The sequence below is a fragment of the Macaca mulatta genome, chromosome 10 (genome assembly GCF_049350105.2).
Source record: "Macaca mulatta isolate MMU2019108-1 chromosome 10, T2T-MMU8v2.0, whole genome shotgun sequence".
In the NCBI taxonomy this organism is placed as follows: domain Eukaryota; kingdom Metazoa; phylum Chordata; class Mammalia; order Primates; family Cercopithecidae; genus Macaca; species Macaca mulatta.
This window is the reverse complement of record NC_133415.1, coordinates 2912264-2932115: the sequence shown is the minus strand read 5'-3', so window position 1 is coordinate 2932115 and position 19852 is coordinate 2912264. Positions and strand designations below refer to the sequence as shown.

General features: G+C 57.6%; 1 protein-coding gene and 1 long non-coding RNA gene across 5 annotated transcripts in view; both read left to right on the top strand.

Moving 5' to 3' along the window:
• The window catches only part of TAFA5 (TAFA chemokine like family member 5), a 311243-nt gene that overhangs the window by 40369 nt on the left and 251022 nt on the right, over positions 1–19852 (top strand). The gene's annotated exons all lie outside the window — the stretch shown is intronic.
• On the top strand, positions 21–18820 carry LOC114670331 (uncharacterized). Its single transcript, XR_003719818.2, has 3 exons — positions 21–1350; positions 14493–14558; positions 16013–18820. It is a non-coding gene; the product is annotated as an uncharacterized LOC114670331 (long non-coding RNA).

The following is a 19852-nucleotide window of genomic DNA, read 5'->3' as shown; positions in this document are numbered from 1 at the left end:
GCAGGTTAGGGCTGATAGGCCAGTGAGGGGCAGGCGGGTGAAGTAGGGCAGGCGGGTGAGGTGGGTCAAGCAGGAGAGGGCACAGGCAGGTGAGGTGGGGCCGGGCCTTCCTCCGGGGGTCCGCAGAGGGCTGCCATGGGGGTAACCCTGCATGGCCAGCTCTAGGACAGAGGAGTGTGGAGGCAGAGAGGAGGGGCCGTGTCAGCTGAGCAGCAGGTCCAGGACAGCCTGGGTGGGTGGGCAGGGCAGGCTGGAGGGCAGGACCTGAGGAAGGCTGCAGTGGAGCCCACAGGGCCCTGGAAAGTGCCTGTGCCCAGAGCCAAGCAGCTCCTCCTCCAGCTTCACTTCCGGGAATGTCTCTTCCTCCAGCTTCACTTCCGGAATGTCTCCTCCAGGTGATTGATGGGGCCGCCCTGCGGGGGTGTGGGGAGGTTGAAGGAGAGGCTGTGCCCCCTCCACTGTCCTTTACCCTGGGAACAGGGGCAGGGGGAGGCCCGGCTCTAGCGGGCACTGAGAGCGGACCGGCACTGAGAGAGCGGGCTCTGCTGCACGTCCGGGACACGGGGTTGGGAGCCGCAGAAGCGGCTGCGCTCAGAGACTGGAGGTTTGGCCTTGGAGGGATGGAGGTCAGTGCCCATCGTTTGTCTGGAGGGTCCTGGAGGCTGAGCAGTAGCCTCGGCACAGACGTCTTAGCTCCTCTGTCCTCTCCTTCCTAGTTCTGCTGGTCACTCGTGGGTCCCCGGCCAGCTCTGTCACCCCAGCCAGCGAACAGGGAACATTCGGGAATATCACCTCTCCCAAACCTTGAGCAGCCCCTCTTCAAGGCTGGGCCCTGGGGCCTCTCACCCTGGGATCCCAGCCCAGCAGCCCTTACCTGGGAACGTTCTGCTCTGGGCACAGGTGCCTTTGCAGGGGAGGTGGAACCTTTATACAGGTTTTTAAGCAAATGATCACCCACCACTGTAGTATGTGCGTGTGACTCTTAAAAGTGTGTCTTTTCATCCACACACACAGTCCCACTCCCACACACTGTGACCTGCCCATAAGTGTGCATGTGAGATGCACATTTATAAATAATACCTGCACAGTAGTGCGACAAGAGAGGATGGGATGGTTTAGGAGAAATGTCTGACTTCAGTATCACATGGGTGTGTATATGTCACAGATGAGCATTGGACACAGCCTGGGTGGGTGGGCAGGGCAGGCTGGAGGGCAGGACCTGAGGAAGGCTGCAGTGGAGCCCACAGGGCCCTGGAAAGTGCCTGTGCCCAGAGCCAAGCAGCTCCTCCTCCAGCTTCACTTCTGGGAATGTCTCTTCCTCCAGCTTCACTTCCGGAATGTCTCCTCCAGGTGCTTGATGGGGCTGCCCTGCGGGGGTGTTGGGAGGTTGAAGGAGAGGCCATGCCCCCTCCACTGTCCTTTACCCTGGGAACAGGGGCAGGGGGAGGCCCGGCTCTAGGGGGTACTGAGAGCGGACCTGCACTGAGAGAGCAGGTCCGCTTTCTATATGCATATGTTGTAGGTGTGAGCACGCTGCACACACAATGTACACACACATTCACACAGGCACATGTATGAGCACTCATGCCTTCGTGTGCACACAAGCTGTGTGGGTATATGCATATTTGTAAGTGTGAGCATGCTGCACACACATCACACACACAGTCACACACATGCACACACACGGTCACACCAGCACATGTAATGAGCACTCATGCATACATGTGCATCTCTGTAGGTGTGAGCACACTGCACACACATTACAGTCACACACACGCACATCACACACGGTCACACCAGCACATGTAATGAGCACTCATGCATACATGTGCATCTCTGTAGGTGTGAGCACACTGCACACACATCACACACAGTCACACACACGCACATCACACACGGTCACACCAGCACATGTAATGAGCACTCGTGCATACATGTGCATCTCTGTAGGTGTGAGCACACTGCACACACATCACACAGTCACACCAGCACATGTAATGAGCACTCATGCATACATGTGCATCTCTGTAGGTGTGAGCACACTGCACACACATCACACACAGTCACACACACACACATCACACACGGTCACACCAGCACATGTAATGAGCACTCATGCATACATGTGCATCTCTGTAGGTGTGAGCACACTGCACACATCACACACACGATCACACCAGCATATGACCATTCATGCATGGCTGCACACAGACTGCAGGTATGTGCATATACGTAGGTGTGAGCACACTGCACACACATCACACACACACATTTGCACACACACATGTATGGGCACTCATGCATGGCTGCACAGGGGCACACACAGACACACCCTCCACAGGAGTGCCGTGTTGTCGAACCCCTGCCACAGGACTGTGCCACCACTTTGTGCCCCACACACCGAGTTCCCCCATGGGTTGGTTTTCGTCTCCTGAAACTAACTTGGCAGAGGCAAGTGTCCATATGTAGGTGTGGGTTTCTGTCTTCATGCGTCCCCCACGCCCCGACACACACACACGTTTCAATTAATTAGCAGGGACTTGGAAACCTACCGTCCCCGGCTCAAGGCAAATGCCAGCAGTCCCGGGTTTTTGTGGTGCAACATAGAGGGAGAATTGTCTATCAGAGGGCTTTCCTCTCGGCAAGCCAGGAAACAAGTGGATGTCCTTTGTCCGCCAACAAGTTATATGTCCATAAAAGACGAGCCCGGAGAGGCAGGCCGTCCTTTCAGCCCTGACAGCGCGTCAGCACCGGGAGCCAGCGCGGGTGGGTAATGAGCGCGCACCGCCCGTCGAGGGACATATGGCTCAGGCGTGCGCCCCGGCTGACGCGTTGTCAGGAATTCATGGCAGGGCTTGTTTTGCCAAACATTTCACTATGGAGGAACAAGGACTCCAACCTGGTTATCAAAATTTGACATTTCGAAACCGCCTGAAGAATTTTTAACTATTGGGTTTCCATGTCAACAGCATGTCTGTCTTCATCTGCGGCCAAGGCTTCCGGCTCCCTGTGCCCCGCGCTGCGGGGAGGACAGAGTGCCTTTGTTTGCAGCCGCCCATGGGCACAGGCGGCTCGCGCACACACGCACACTGCGGCGGCTTTCCGTGCTCCACGACGGTTTACGCCGGGGAAAGGAGGAGCTCCACATCTGTGTGTGGAGGAGTGGCTGGGAGCTGCCCCGCAGACCCGAGACAGCCCCCAGACGTGCTGGCGCTGGCTGGGCAATGGCAGCGGGGCCTGGCTGGGCTGGCGCTGTCTGAGCTCTGTCGCCTGCAGAGGGGCAGGACCTGGGACGGGGGCTCCCTCTGGACGTGGCTGGACGGGGTACCTCTCCTGCAGGAGCTCTTAGTAATGGCTGTAGTCAGGAAGAATGCTACCCCAAACAAAAACCCCCTCGGCCTCCCGGTCTGGCAGGAATCGGGGAGGTCCCGCTGACTTGAGCCAGATGGCTTGGTGCTGGCAGAGGCCCCGATGGAACGGATTGTTCTGTGGCTCTCGTTCCTCTGCCTTTGAGACACCCGGGGTGGGGGTGGGGTAGGGCGGGGGAGGCTGTGCTGCCACCACATGGCCCGGCTCCCTGGGGACCTGAGGACATGAGGTTCCCGCTCTGTTCTTGGTGCATTTCCAGGCGAGATCATCGTCTTCTGGGAGAGATGGGGTCTGGCCATGGCAGCTCAGGGTGGCATTCCCCACTCCTCCATCCACTCTAGACCAGGGATGCCAGGGACAAAACCCCAGGGCAGGACATGTCTGTGTGCCAGGAGGCATGTGGGCAGAGGATGGGGCTTGGTTTCAAATCCGGGCCCTGCCACTTACTGACCAAGCATGTGGCCCTGGCCAGCCTGGCCTCTGAACCCCAGCCTGCAGGTCCCACAGTTGGACGAGGCTCCTGGGAGGACCCAGAAGCTGGCAGCAAAGGTGTCAAACCAAATGCCATGGCCTCCTTCTTGTTTCAGGAGGAAGTCCAGCCCAGCAGGCACTGCAGTCAGGGTCCTGCAGCCCTCCCTGGGGCCCTGGAAGCCCCTTTCTGCTCCCCTGTCAGAGCGCCCAGCAGCCTAGAAGGCCCCACAGTGTCCCCAGACTAAGCCAGACTCCTGCCCGAGTGAAGATAGCAGGAGAGGCCTTGAGCAGACCCCATACACCTGGTTTCCTGAGGACCCTCTGGCTGAGGGTGGGGATCGGGCTGAGGGTGCAGGGCCAGGGCGAGGGGGTGGCAGGGGCACGATGCCCTCCATGCCCCCCTGGGCCATTTGGCGTGGGGGTGCCGTGGATCGATGCAGTGCACGGACCTCTCTGTCACCAGCGCGTGGTCAGCTCCATGCCCCTTCCTGAAGGTGGATACAGGAGTGGATGCTCCGGGTTCTAGGCCGAGTGGCCTGCTTTTATATCGCCAGGAAGCTAAGCTAGGCTTTAATCATCTTAAAGGGTTATAACAAAAAAGAAAAATATGTGAAACCACCCAGATGCCCCGGGGCTGCTAAGCCGAAAATATGGACTACCTGGTCCTTTACCGAAAGTCGCCGCCAGCTCCTGGCTTAGGGACGGGGATGGGAGCTGGGACCGAGCTGGTGGAGGAGGAGGACAGTTCTGGGCAAGGGGCTGAGCCCTGTCCTCAGGCTGGTTGTGAGCCAGGCCATGGGGCACCCCATCTCCAGGCCAGTTTTCTGGCTGTGGCTGATTAGAGGTAGCTGGGTATTGGCTGGCGAGCTTTCCCTCCCTTGAGCCCTTTGGGATACAGTACCGTCCATGTGGAACTTTGGAGGGCAGAGTGAGGACCGGGAATCAGAGCCAGTCAGCTCTCCCTGCACGGGTGCTGCCTGACAAGCAGCCCAGCCTCTGTGGCCCACAGCAGGGAGCATGGGTGTGCCTGCCCACGGGTCTGCCATGCTCGCTGCTCTGGGCCGCGGTGGGCTCAGGTCTCTTCCCCGCGTCTCCGTGCATTCTTGACTAGCTACTTCCCGGCACCGTCTTGCCATGGTAAATCACAGGACACCAGACTCAACCTCCGGAGCTCACTGAGGGCTCCTGCCTGGGTCAGACCCACAAAATCCCATTGGCCAAGTGAGTCCCATGGTCAGTCCTAGGGTCAGCGGTGCAGGGAGCTTGTCTCCTTCCAGCCCGGGGGTGTGGAATTAAGTCCCCAGGGCCCACAGAGCAGGCAGGAAAATCGTGCCATGTTTATATCTGCGTTTTACATGCCGCTTTCCAATGTGTGTTTTACAAAGTATGCAACAGACTTACATTTTGAGACATGAATATGTATTTGTGTGGGGGGCATATGTACTCGTTTTTGTAAACCACTGGGATGTGAGTTCATGGGGGGTGGGAACCTGACGGGTAGGCACTGGCTGCGTCTTGCAGCTCCGAGCTGCCGGCCGAATCCTGCGGAGAGAAGTATCCTGGGGCTTTCTGCTGACCCGCCGAGTAATTGCCATTTTCAGACCTTGCTTTCTTGGTAAATAATGACATTTCTCCGTCTCAATGAGGATGCTGGCTGTATGGAAATGAAGACAGGACGGGCCCAGCCAGGGCCCTGGAGAGGTGGCCAGAAAGACCCTGCTGGGCTCCTAAATTGGTTTATTTGCCAGATAATCGGAGGCAAAGCAGACACCCTAACAGGACACGAGCTCCTCCAGGCTGTGCGTGGCCGGGCCGTGATTGCTCTGAAGTGGTTGTTACTGTTTCCCAGGGAGGAAAAGCTGTGTGGTTTCTCTCTTGGCACCTGTTCTGAAACAAAGAATTATTGTGTTGACTTTTCTTGAAGACGGAGTTACATTTAGGGGGGTGTAGTGTGTCACTGCAACTTTTCTCTTCCCACTTTCTGTATTTTTTTAAGAAGCTGGGAGCCCCTCAGGTGGAAATCAGGAAGGACGAGGAAGGTGTGCTGTGCTGAGCTGCAGCCAGGTCGGTGCCACCCGACAGGGCCTGCCCACAGGAGCGGAGCCTGTGAGCAAGTGAAGAAATGTCCAGCAATGTCCCTGGAGTTCCAGGGCCCATCAGAGAATTTCAGGAGGGGGCTTAATAGCGGCAGGAAGGCCACAGGGCTCAGCTGACCAGGGAAGGCCACCCCCAGGAGGTGATCCATTGGCTGAGAACTGGGTAACAAGAAGCCAGATGGGAAACTTCAGAGTCCCCGAACCTGTCACCAGTGCTGAAGGGAGCGGGACTGCAGGCAGAAGGTGGGAGGGGATGGGGCCTTGCCAGAGAGAGGAGTTTGGTTCAATTCCAGCACTGGAGAGAAAACCAGGGTCGGGCAGAGCCCTTGTCCCATGGATTGAGGGGTTGGGAGTGGAACTGGGGGCCTGGGAAGGGTTCGGAGTAGCCAGGTAAAAGCCGGCAGGCCTTGGCTGCGGGAAAAGGAGGTGCCCAGCATGGCCTGTGTCCTCTTTGACCCTGCCCTGTTGTGTTAGTTCTGTGATCCCCTTGGAATTGAGTCCTAGGAAACTGCAGCATCTGAGAGGCTACAGTGACAGTTCACCTCAAACCACTGTGAACAACAGAGGGTCTCTGGGCAAGGGGAGGGGCATGGAGAGCCGGCAGGAACTGGGCTGGGATGAGCCCTGCAGCTCCCTCCTTCTCTTGGGCTGGCCCCCTAACCCCCAGTGAACCTGTCGGCCACCAGGGCTGTGCCTTCTTGGGTCTAACCTTGTGCACGAGAGGTTAGACCCATGTAGGTCACAAAGGTGTGTTTGAATTAGTTTCCCACTGCAGCACCTGTGCAGGTGGGAAAAAGAAGGGACCCACGGGCTGAAACCTGCTCCCCAGGACCAGGGTGGTGGGGGAGGTGGATCACCTGTGTGGAAGCCTGGAAAACGTCCGGAGGGGTGGGGGAGGCAGATGCTGCCTGGACCCCCAGAGAGTCCCTTTGCGAGGCCACTCGTGCCCAGAACTGACACCCGCCATGGGAAAGATGACCAGTTACCTAACCTCTCCGCTGCACCCCCTGGTCCCCCGAGGTCTAATGGGGCACATAAGCCTTTGACTTCTAGGGTGTCTTCTGCCCCCGCAAAATCAACCCAGTCCCACCTCGAGGTGAGATATGCTGAGCACAGATTTGCACAGGAGTTTGCCTTTTTTTTTTTTTTTTTTTTTTTGCCTCAAATGCATCTTTTGTTTTTCATGAATCCAAGCCTTGCTTCCTTTTCTTCTTGTTCTTTCTCAAGTTACTGTACTAAAATAATCTCATAATTTGCCAATTATTTCTTCTTTACAAAATGATGTTATTCAGAATTTAGTCACTAATGTACTGTGAAACTTGGCCTCAATTTTAGCTTCAGATGTTTAGAGGAAGATTTTTGTGGCACTGTGTAATGGGTTTGTTTTTGTGTTTGCCTGTAAGACAATTTTTCATTGACAGTAAAAAGAAAATACAAAGAGCAGCCATTTATTAGAAGTTGGCCAGGTAACACGGGTCCTGGTAGCAGCTCTCTGTGGACGTGAGGCTCCAGACCTGGGCCAAACCCTGCAGAGGGGCTCACCAAAGGAAAAAGGGGATCCTGGGCTGAGGAACCTGAGGGACACTGGGTGGGAGAGGCAGGGCTGGGAGTAAAGCAAGCCCCGGGAAGTCCGACGCTGAACTGCAGTGCTTCTCAAGACTTTGTGTCTCCTGGGTGTGTGCACTGGACCCAGAGACACCAGGACCCTGTCCCCACAGGATGTTTATACAGGGCCTTGGAAATCCCACAAGCCTGTACCATTTGGGGCATTTGTGCAAGGACCTGGAGACCCCAGGACCCTATACTCCCTGGGACCTTTGTGCAGGAACCCAGAGATTCCAAGGACCCTGTCCCCCGTGGGGTATTTGTGCAGGGACTTGGAGACTCCAGAACCCTGTACCCTTTGGAGCATCGTTCAGGGGCTTGGAGACCCTCCCCATTCCCATGCCATCTGGAGGGCCCGTAAGACCCCGACTTTCGCTGAAGGGCTTTGTTTCATTCTTTGTGGAGTCTGCCTCTCTCAGGCAAGACAACTCACAGTTCAGCCTCGGCCCTGCTGCTGTCTTCCTTGTCCCAGGTGTGAGGAGCCCCAGGCACGTTCCCCAGCCCACCTGTATGCCACACAGGGCAACAGGTGCCACCCCTCTGTGTCGGTGTTGTGAGGGTGGAGGGCGGCCAGGGTGGGGGCCCCCATGCAGACCTGCAGTGAGGACTCAGTGCACCTGGCCACAGACACGCATAACCCTCACCTTGGCTCTGGGCTCAAGTCCTTCTTCAAGGTGGGACTTTGCCCCAAGCCAGGGATCTGCTGGGAGGCCTTGACCTCAGGGGTGGCAAGGTCTGCAGCCCTGCCAGGCTCTGGGTCTTGAGTGCCACTACCTGTGCCCTGGGAAGGCCCCAGCAGTGCTGTCTTCCAGCTGGGGGAAGCCGGCTCTGGGCACCCCCGGGGTGTGTTGGGGGCCACAGGCACCCCAGGGGATCATGTGGGTGCTGAGTGGGAGGAGCTCTAGTACGCCGAGTACAGGGCCTGGGAGGCCAGTGTGCAGGGCCCGGCATCAGTCCGCTGCTGTGGCTCCTGTCACCAGAGTATCCAGATTGGAGGGGCTAGGGGTGTGTGTGTGTGTGGTGTGTGTGTGTGTGGTGTGTGTGTGTGTGGTGTGTGTGTGTGTGGTGTGTGTGTGGTGTGTGTGGTGTGTGTGTGGTGTGTGTGTGGTGTGTGTGTGGTGTGTGTGTGTGTGGTGTGTGTGTGGTGTGTGTGTGGTGTGTGTGGTGTGTGTGTGGTGTGTGTGTGGTGTGTGTGTGTGTGTGTGTGGTGTGTGTGTGTGTGTGGGGTGTGTGTGTGTGTGGGGTGTGTGTGTGGTGTGTGTGTGGTGTGTGTGTGTGGTGTGTGTGTGTGTGGTGTGTGTGTGGTGTGTGTGTGTGTGTGGTGTGTGTGTGTGTGGTGTGTGTGTGTGTGTGTGTGGTGTGTGTGTGTGTGTGGTGTGTGTGTGGTGTGTGTGTGGTGTGTGTGTGTGTGTGTGTGTGTGGTGTGTGTGTGTGTGTGTGTGGTGTGTGTGTGTGTGGGGTGTGTGTGTGGTGTGTGTGTGGTGTGTGTGTGTGTGTGTGGTGTGTGTGTGTGTGTGTGGTGTGTGTGTGTGTGGTGTGTGTGTGGTGTGTGTGTGTGTGTGTGTGTGGTGTGTGTGTGGTGTGTGTGTGGTGTGTGTGTGTGTGTGTGTGTGTGTGGTGTGTGTGTGTGTGTGTGTGGTGTGTGTGTGTGTGTGTGGGGTGTGTGTGTGGTGTGTGTGTGGTGTGTGTGTGTGTGTGTGTGGTGTGTGTGTGTGTGTGGTGTGTGTGTGTGTGTGGGGGGTGTGTGTGTGGTGTGTGTGTGTGGGGGGGGTATGTGTGTGATGTGTTTGAGTGGTATATGGTGTGTGTGATGTGTATATGTGTGTGCAGTGTGTGTGTGATGTGTGTGGTGTGTGTGCATGTGTGTGGTGTGTATGTGTGTGTGGTATGTGTGTGATGTGTTTGTGTGGTGTATGTGTGGTGTGTGCATGTGTGTGGTGTGTGTGTGGTATGTGTGTGATGTGTTTGTGTGGTGTATGTGTGGTGTGTGTGATGTGTGTATTTGTGTGTGTGTGGTGTGTATAGTGTGTGTATATGTGTACTGGTGTACTGTCTGGGGTGTATGATGTGTGTTGTGTGTGGAGTACAGTGTGTGTGTGTATGTGGTGTGTGTGTGGTGTGTGTGTACGGGTGTGTGGTGTGTATGTGTGTGTGATGTGTTTGTGTGGTGTATGTGTGGTGTGTGTGATGTGTGTATTTGTGTGTGTGTGTGGTGTGTATAGTGTGTGTATATGTGTACTGGTGTACTGTCTGGGGTGTATGATGTGTGTTGTGTGTGGAGTACAGTATGTGTGTGTATGTGGTGTGTGTGTGGTGTGTGTGTACGGGTGTGTGGTGTGTGTGTGTGATGTGTTTGTGTGGTGTATGTGTGGTGTGTGTGATGTGTGTATTTGTGTGTGTGTGTGGTGTGTATAGTGTGTGTATATGTGTACTGGCATACTGTCTGGGGTGTATGATGTGTAGAGTGTGATGTGTATGGTGTGTAGTGTGTGCTGTGTATGCATATTGTGTGATGTGTCCATGACCACTCTACACAGCGGGGGGCCGACCTGGCAGTGGGTGACTTGCTGAGGGGCACGAAGAGGGGAGAGTGGTCTGGGGTCTGTGTCCACGTGGAGCCCTCCACGCCTTGCTGAGGGGCACGAAGAGGGGAGAGTGGTCTGGGGTCTGTGTCCTCCACGCGCTCCCCTGGTGCCTTCGTCTCTGAACATCTCCTGGGGAGTCGGGTCGTCTGGTCTCCTCCAGCGCTGCTGAGAATGAGGATCTTCGAGGCATCAGCCCTTATGACCAATCAGCCAGGCCGCTCCCCTCCCCAGGGCAGAGATGGGGCCCGAGTCATTTTTTTTGCAATAACATTTGTGGAACTTAAAGACAAAATCCTTCATAAAAGAATCATAAAGTGTAATCATGGCAGTGAAGCCGGCTCGAGTGGAGGGGAGGTGACCTTTCCGGCCACTCTCTGGAGGAAATGTCACCCAGGAAGAACAGGAGGTGGGGGCCTTGCCTCCAAGGAGAGCCTCCCTGCTGGTCTGGGCTTGGCGGGGTGGGGGCAGCCTCCTATGGGGGCACCCTGGCTGCTGCTTAGGGGACCCTCCCCCCGTGACAGAGCAGGACGCCCCGGGCCCGCCGCTGACCACAGTCTGGAGAGGAGATATTTTCCTTGCTCCAGTGGAGATGGCTGGACCTCACTGGAGGCCTCTCCGCCTCTGGCCTGCTGTGTTCTCGCCTTCCTGGGGGACTGTGTCCCTGCTCGGGCAGAGCCCCCGCCTCCAGGCCTGCTCCAGGCTGAGGATCTCTGGGGCCCGTGGCATTCCGTTAGGCTCTGGACAGGCTGTGTGTCTGCGCCAGCAGGCAACTTCCCTGCAGGCGGCGCGTCTGGGCTGCCAAGATTCCCCTCCGTTTGAGCCTCATTCTCCACCTGGAGAGGCATGGGGGGCTCCAGAAAACCTCAGCAAATGAGGGCTTCCCGGGCTGGAGTTGGTCTCCGATAAGCCGAGGGGCTCCCGGGACCTGGGGGGCTCCAGGCGGCCCACACCATGGATGCCTGTCCTTGGTCATGTGTCAGCACCGTGGGCACCTGGGTGCTCGGCAGGACCAGCAGGCTGGGCTGCAGAGACTGCCGGCTCCCAAGTGCTCCGCTGGCCAGAGCTGTCAGCCAGGGCGTGTCGTGGTGTCTGGGGTGTGCACCCTGGGGTGGCGTCTTCTCTTCAGGTCCCGTGGTTTACATACCATTTCCATGACCCCGACTTCACAGAGCTCCACCCAGCTCTGATGCCCACCACCCTGGCAGAGCGGGGTCTGGGCCCTCTGCAGAGCTGTGGACTTAGGGAGCATCCTCCCCCCGTATTATCTGCCCCATCTACGGGAGGAGGCCGTACAAGGTGAGCCAGTGCCACCAGCCCGGGGCAGTTCAAGCTATGTCCCCACTCCATGGCCAGTCCTGGGTTTGCCAGGGACTCCATCAGCCCGTCCCTCGAGGTGACATCTGACAAGGCAGCAGTTTGTTGAAATATGCAGACCTCTGCACCACATGCTAATCTGGGCTTTGTTTAAATGAGCTGCAGCACCAGGAGGGTGCAAGGGCGCTAACCGCATCAGCACCATGCCAGCTTCCTCCCGGGGCACAGAGCGGCACAGCTGGCTAGGTGCTTTGCGTTTCCACCCACCACCTTAAGGCCCGATGTGCACTACGCACTCACTCTGGATTTGCTGCGTCCCTACGTGCCTGCGGAGGAGGGTGTGTGTGGGTCTCAGTCCCCACTCCGGGCCACGGGGACGCTGACTTGGAGGAATTGTTGAGTTCTGGCTGTTACCATGATCTAGGCGAGGCCTGCAAACGAGGTGTGGTCTGGGGTCCCACACTGCCTCTGAGGTGAGAGAGCCCTGGGAGGAATCCTGAAGTAAGCCAGGCTCGGGGCTGAAATCTGCATCTTGTCTCACCTCCTGCCGCCAGGCCCTAAGGGTGTGAGGGAGGGATGCTGAGCGCACCTGCTTTTCGGTGGACGGCAGCTGCCTCTCCTTTGCTGCTTGGCGGGAGCAGTCCAGCCAGCCCCCAGTGGCTCAGTCAATAGGCAGAAGGACTCTCATGGAAACCGTGACTTCCACCATCTCCAGATGGATTCCTGGACCATGAGGTTCACAGCGAGCCTTCAGGTTTGGAGAAAGTGGACCGTATTTGTGGGAGACAGCGTTCTCCCTCCCTCTTGCTCTGCCGTCCCTTCGATCTTTCCGCCGCTCACTGAAGTCTGCCATCCAGACCATGCCATGCTGCCACTCGGCCTAAGGCCTCTGGTCTCCGAATTCCTTGGCACAGTGTTCCTGGTGCCCCTGCCTCAGTGGGGGCTGGATGTGCCCCGGGCCACAGCACTCATAGGGCACTGTTGTGATTGCAAGTATTTGGCTGTTCTCTCACCTGAGTGAGACGCCCATGAGGGCAGCAACCCTATGTCTTGTATCTCCTAAAGCCTAGTGGATAGCCCAGCACACAGTAGGTGCTTAATGAATGTTTCTGGGTTATGCAGTGATTACTTTGAACCCAGCTGCTGCTCACAATCTCTTTGGAATTAGGTTGGGTGTTATTGAACATCCTGTGTTGGCACTGGGAGAGGTGGAGGCTTCTGGGGCTGCCTCTGCCTTCAGGACCTTAGCTGTTCCTGGGAAGACAGGGCCGACACCCAGAAATAATGCAGGACCAGTACCAGGTGGGCTCTCAGGTGTGGAGACGGCTGGGCAGGTACCTTGGGCGCAGGAGAGAGGAGGGGAAATTGTTGCGGTTACCCACTGCCCCACAGAGGTTGCCGCCTGGGCACCTGAGAGACCCCAGGACACCGTCCCCATGGCCCGTCCCAGTTAGAGGCTCTTTGTCAACAGATGCCCCTGGAGTCTGGCAGGGCAGATTAATACGTGAATGAGTGGGTGAAGGTGTGAGTGCTGCTTGCTGTAATTTGGCTGGGTTCTGCCACCCTGGGGAAGGGGAGTGCCGGGATCTGTGAGCCTCAAGCAGGTCCCACCCAACGGAGCTGCTCCTGAGGCTCTGGGTGGCCAGGCCCGTCACTGGGTGAGAGGAGAGCCGGGGCATGCTCAGTTTTGGGGCTGGCCCTCCCACCCCATCATGGGCACAGCCTGGGCAGGCAGCCTGGAGGAGCAGGTGGGCTCCCTAAGTCGGGCGGAGGGCTCCCCTTCAGCCTGGAAGAAGCATGCCTCCCCATGGGGACTGCGCCTGCACGTGGCCAGCGGGCAGGGTCCACTCCTTGGTCAGCACTTCACTGCAAGTGCATTCCCAGCAGCTGAGGCTCCCATCCCGGCGTGCGCTGACAGCATTGTCAGTCCTCATTTTGTGCCTGCCTGTCCCAGGGCAAGGTGGCCTGAGTCCACTGCAAAGGCCTTGATTAATTCAGCAGACACACTGAGCTGAGCACTGGATGGCCCTTGGAGGTCCCTCAGTGACCATCAGACACTGCCCTATCCTCTTGGAGCTTGTGGGGGAGAGAATCCCATTGAGAAGAGCTCCCTTCTCAAACAGGGTGTGTGGACGTCCCTGTTTTTCTCACCTTGCTGGGCAGCCCATGGCTGTGGGACAAGAGATACGGATGATGTGGACTGCTGAGCAAGTGACGTGTATCCAGCAAGCTTTGGGGAAATCCGGAGAGTGGGAGGGTGTGGCCCGGCAAGTCCTCCTCCTACTTCCCATCTCTGAGGGTCCGCAGGATGGGGGGCTCACCTCCATCCCTCCAGGTGCCCAGCACTCATGGTCCACACTCAGACGCCCCTCTGCAGTTCTGGAAAGGCTCACTAGGCCGTGCGCTGTTTCGGGAGCATTGAGTCCCGAAGTCACCGGCTCTGGTCACTTTGAGGAGGCCCCACCCTCTCGTGCGGGGAGGACGATAGCGGATGGCCACAAGCTGTTACTACCAACTGCCTTGACTCCGTTCAGCAAGGATTGAAAATAGCCAGTTGGCCAGACTCAATCTTTGTCTTGTTTTAAAAGAGTTTGTTTTTCCAGACTCTGTCCAAGTCTGTTTTAATCCACCCAAAGAGGAGCTAAGTTTGATAAATAAAAGAAGATTAAAAATGGTAGAGAAAAATGTGTTTTCCCCCCAGCTCCCAAGAGAGTACTGCCAAAATTGAAGTGTAGAAACAAAAATAGAAATGATCAAAACGTCTGATGGTATCTATATTTTCAAATGAAAAGGCAGAGGGAGTCTTTCAGCCGAACCACTTACGGGAAGATCCGGCGGGCCTGGGAGCTCACCTCGGCTCTTCTGCGCCTGGTGGGAGTCAGGACCGGAAACTCCTCTCCCTGTGCTGGTGGGCCTCATGCCGTGGATTGAGGGGGTTCCTGAGTTGTTCACGGGGCTGGGAGAGTTGCTTTGGAACAATCAGGGGAGCCCTTGGGACTTCAGGGGTCCCTTGGGATCCAGCCTTTCCCCAGGTGTTTCCATTCCTTTGTAGGAGGGGAAGTGGGGACACCTTTGTTTGTGATGCCACGTCAGCCCAAGCCTGGAGCCCCCACACTGGGTAAGAGATGGGGGGAGACGGGCACCAGACATGGTTGCTGGGCCAGAGCTGGAGCGGTCGGGAGACTCTTCACTGTGCAATAGTGACAGTAATGGGGAGAGCCGCTCATATTCAGGGGTGCTGCATTATGTCCTGGCCCTTGGTTTGCCACTTTAGGGACATTATCTGATTTCATGGCAACCTCATAAGCCAGTGACTCTTAGAGTGGGGTCCCAGTGGTCCTGGCACAGCCTTGGGGGCGTGTTAGGAATGGCCATCTCTGGCCCCACTCAGACCTGTGGAGTCTGAGACTCTGGGATGGGCCTCAGCGTCTCCGTCTCTCTCCGGAGGACTCTGAGTGTGATGACTGCTGCTGCATTTCACACGTGGAGAAGGTTGGAAATGCCACTGTTAACTAACGAGCCCAGCAGCCCATGGCTAGCCAGTGACAGCACCGGAGTGGAAATAGGGCGGTCTTCACTGAGAACCTGCTCTGAGCCCCGGCCCTGCCCTCCAGCCCAGCCCCCGCCCCGGCCCTGCCCTCCAGCCCAGCCCCCGCCCCGGCCCTGCCCTCCAGCCCAGCCCCCGCCCCGGCCCTGCCCTCCAGCCCAGGCCCCGCCCCGGCCCTGCCCTCCAGCCCAGCCCCCGCCCCGGCCCGACCCTGCCCTCCAGCCCAGGCCCCGCCCCCCAGCCCCAGCACCGCCCTCCAGCCCAGCCCCCGCCCCCCCGGCCCCGCCCCCCAGCCCCCGCCCCGACCTCCAGCCCAGGCCCTGCCCTGTTGTGCAACGTGTTCTTTCTGCCTGCATCTTCGGAGGTCCCGGGAGTGGGGAAGGTGACCCTGGGCCCCACCCCAGTGAACATGGCAGCTAGTGCTGCAGGCGCACAGGCCCATCTTCAGGTGCAGGAGGCCTGGGGGTGCCTGATGGGGATCCGACCCTGTGGGGCTTTGTCCAGTGTCTCTGTGGCCAACTGCACACACGTGGGTGTTGACACCCAGTGCGATTGCTCTTTCTCTTAAGTGAGCGTAGTGAGGAAGATGGCTGGAAATGCCGTGTGCGGCTGCAGTTCCGAAGCCGCTCGCCTCTCTGGGCCATTGTCTCTCTGCCCTCCTGCTCCCTCGCCCTGCCAACCGTGGAGATGACCTGTCCTGCCATGCCCTTTAGCATGAGCTTGGGTTTCCAGCCAGTCTGTATTTTGTGAGATTGGGTGCCTGTCTGTGGAACAAACCAGAAACTCAGGGCTCGCAGTGGTGTTCGAGACCCTGGGTCAGCAGTGGTGGCTTTGACCGTGGTCTGTGGGTCGGCTACAGTGGGCTGAGACTGGACCCTAGGCTCCGGGCTCCGGGGCAGGGGAGTGGACTAGGGGGAGCTTTGCTGCTCTCGGCAGGCTGGGCTCCAGGTGGTGGGTTGGGTTCAGGGCTGCACTTCACAGGGACAGGCCCAGCCTCAGAACCGCATCACTGCCATCCCCTCCAGGTCACGAAAATCCCACTGGCTCAAGCAGACCACATGGCCAAGCCCAGCATCAGTGCAGGTGAAGGCGTGCGTGAGAGTTTTCCCAACAGTTGCCTAACAGCCAAAGTCTTTTATCTCCTGACCCTTTCAATCCAGTTCCCTGTACTACCTGGCATACAGCAGGTGCTTATTAAATGCTTGGCCCGCTGCTGGACTAAAGTCTTTTGGTTTCACTGAACTCATCGTCTTTCTGGGAATGATAGTACAAGAAGCTTTCACACCCACGCTGGAAGAACCTTTTGGCCAAAGAGAAGTTCTTTAATAGTGATCAAATTGATCGAAAGAAGAGTTTTCCCACATGAAATGTGAATTCATTGGCATGAAATGACAGTCAGTTTCATCATAAATTGTCTCCTGAGTAGAAATAGGAAGAGTAAACATGTACCACATCTTTCTCAAATGGAATGAGCCTAGCTTCCAGCCAAAGGCAGGATTCATGATCCCATTTCTCTGCTTTGATTCTCTTTAGAAATACAGTCACCAAAAATTAATTGCCAAGTAGTCTGCAGTGTGTGGACACCAAGGGCTTTCAGCCCAGGCCTGATATTGATACCTGCTCATCAGCACATTTGAATTACGTGGACTGTCAATAAATGCCTGGAACATTGTGAGCTTCGGGGACATGAAGTCCATTTACCACCAGGCAGCTGGCAGCCAGCACCAGATCCGTGCTCTTCTGAACTTTGGTGTAGCAAATGATTCTGCATGCCTTCCAGAAAGTGGCCCTAATTTGAATTTAAATCGTATTCATGGTATTGGCTTGGTGGCGTTTGGAGGAGGGGACACCATGGCAGTAACAAGCAGGATGCAGGGACTCAGCAGAAGCAGGCGCAGGTACCTCCCAGGGGCCCACCCGCTCCTGTCAAACCGCGGTGGTCCTGCCTGTCCTGCTTTTGGAGATGACTGCCCCAGATGGTGGGGCAGGGCCAGGGCCAGGCTTTGGGCTCTGGGACCAGGCAGAGCCGGGTTGGGCTTCATCTTCCACACCAACTGCTGTGTGGCCTGGAGTGGTGGTCAGAGCTGTGGCACCTGTGCACATTGAGTACAAGCATGGGCCCCTGCCCAGGTCTGAGGACTACGTTCGGAGATGGATGAAAAGGCCAAGCCCCCTGCTAGCAGTGCCAGACGCCCTCGGGAACTGGACCTGTGGTCCTGGGCATTCATTGCCAGCTTGCTCTGCACCAGGCGAGGTCTGAATGATTTCCTTGCAGTGCCGCAGTCATCCCTGAGGCCACCCAGCCAGGTACCGTCACATCCCTCTCTTTCTCAAAGAGAAACCGAGTCACAGGGTATTTCAGTAACTGAGAACATTAAGTGACCTGGATGTGGCAAAGCTGGCTTGTACCAGAAGCTGGGAACTTTGGGGCATGCTGGGCGTGGGTGTAGCAGCCTCTCTGTGTCCACCCGAGGTGGCCCTGCCCTGTTTCCACACACAGCCTGCCTAGAGCTAGAGAAGGCTCCAGGCGTTGAGTGCTCAGCTCCAGAGCTGGGCAGATGGCACACCTGACCAGGATAAGGTGTAGGTCTGGGAGAACGGGGTCAGTGCAGTGCAGGCCACAGGTGAGGGCAGATGCAGATAGGAGCGCCATGAGAGGGCAATGAGAGGGTAAGGGCTTCCAGGCTGGCATGTGGGCCTGTCGTGCACTTTTCCCACAGACTGGTCAGAGGTGCTCAGCAGGACCCTGGATGCTTCCCTGGGAGTAACTAAGAGGTCATGTCTGGATAGAACCAGATGTGAGGGCTTTGACCCCCATAGAGCCAGGTGCCCCTGGGAAATGCCAGCATTGTGTGAAGGAGAGTCTTGTACCAAAGCAGATATCCCCTGCCCCCCACCCTCATCCCGCAGTTCCTAGCAGTTTCCATTGCCTTCCAAACTTGATGCCGCTGGATCCTCCCAAGGTCCCTTTGCAGGTTGGAACCTGTGGCTCAGAGGTGAGGCAGTTTGCCTGGAACCACACAGTGGCTGGGTGTGGAGTCCGGACAAGGTGCATCCTGATCCAGGGCCCCCTACTCTGATCCATGGGTGTCTGGGCTCCAAAAAGCTTTCTCTGACCTTCTTGTTCTTGGGAAAGAGTGGTGCCTCCAGGATTCAGGCCTGAGTTGTGCCTGGGACCATGTGGGTCCCTTTCATTCCTGTGTTACCTGGGGGTGAGGCAGAGGTTCCTGGTCCTGCTTTGGGCATCATAAGATGGGCTGTTGTGGTGTCCCCTCCCCGCCAGGGCTGCTCTGAGGGCGCCCCTGGGGAGCATCATGCAAAGTCCTCCGTGCCCCTCTGGGGCACAGGGTGGGGTCTCTCCCTGTGGTGTCTCAGGGAGCAGGAGGCAGGCACAGTATGAATGTGGCCTCTGACAGCACAGCCATGCTGAAGACCCCTGAGTCCGGCCTCCTGGGGCCGCTGGGCCTGGAGCACCCTGGAAGGCAGACAGCCCCCCAGGTCAGTGCTTCTGAACTCGGAGGAAAACACCAGCGAAGGGCTGGGCAGCTCAGCTCTGACCCAGACACCTGGCACGGCCTTGGCAGGTACTGGCCCCGTCTCAGCAGACCCATATCCTCTCCTCTCACCTCCTGGGCAAGGACACCACCAATGAAAGGCTTGTAGGAACTGGATGAGCTGCATGAGCCCCCGGGATGGGACCAGGTGATGGCGGCTCGCTGGTCTTCCAGGCACACACGAAGGGGCTGAGCCCATCAAGAATTCCACTCCAGAACTCCTTGATATTTGGCTTAAAGTTCAGCTCTAAATATAGACCCGTTGGGGTCTGTCGCAAATGTTTTCTTGAGGGGTCTGTGATGATGTGCGTGGGGTCCTAAGAGGGGCAGGGTTCTGGCCCCCACCCTTCTCATGGGGTCCTAAGGGGGGCAGGGTTCTGGCCCCCACCCTTCTCGTGGTCTGTGGCGCTGATGGAAGCAGGTGCAGGAGGGGAGACGGGGGGGCCAAGGAGACTCTCTGGCAAGTGCTGCCTTCTCTCCCCTCCCTAAAGACCCTTCTCCAGGAGAGCTGCGCCTCTGCCCCGCCCGCTCCCCTGGCTGACCCAGGACCCACCTGCCGTCCTGAGCGTTCCCATGGCAAGTGTGGGCGTGGCCGCTGCTGGTAACGGAGGAGTGAGATCAAATGAGTAGCCTCTGAGCCCCTGGTGGGAGTTGGGAGCCCTGTGGAAAACTGACTGAGAGCGTGGGCTCCTGCGGGAAGGCAGTGCTGGCCTCACGCCCCGCGGTGGCCGTCCTGCTCTGACTGTCCTCCCGGCAGGAAGCGTCCTCCAGTGTTCCCTCTGCTGTGTCCTGTCACCGCGGCTGTGTGGCTGCAGCCTGTGCACTGTGAGCCTTCCTTGGGTGGGTTCCTGGGGACCACCAGAGAGCCCCTCCCAAGGAGTCGCCAGTCACAGCGGACCCCACCTAGCTCTTCTGCCATGGAGAAGGATCCACACCTGCCTGCCTTGGGCGAGCTGCCTTTGCTTGCTGGTGTCCTGGTGCCTGGCTGCTGCTACCCAGGAGCCGGGCTCTGGGCAGGGAGGAGGGCTTCCTGGAGGCCAGCGGCAGAAGTCTGTTGATCTGAAGCCCTCAGGAAACCTTCTTAGGGGGTCTTGTTTAGGAAACAAATCCCTCTGCTGATGTAGCTGCTGGCTGACTGTCAGCGCTGCCCACTGTGGAAAGCCCTTATGAGCGTGTACATCCTCTCTCGGGGTCCTGCAGGCCACGCGGTGGGAGCCTGCTCTCCCTGGGTCAGGACACGGAGACTTCACAGCCCAGCAGACCCCACGCCCATGCCCAGCTCTGCCTAAATGGATCGATTATCTGGAAACC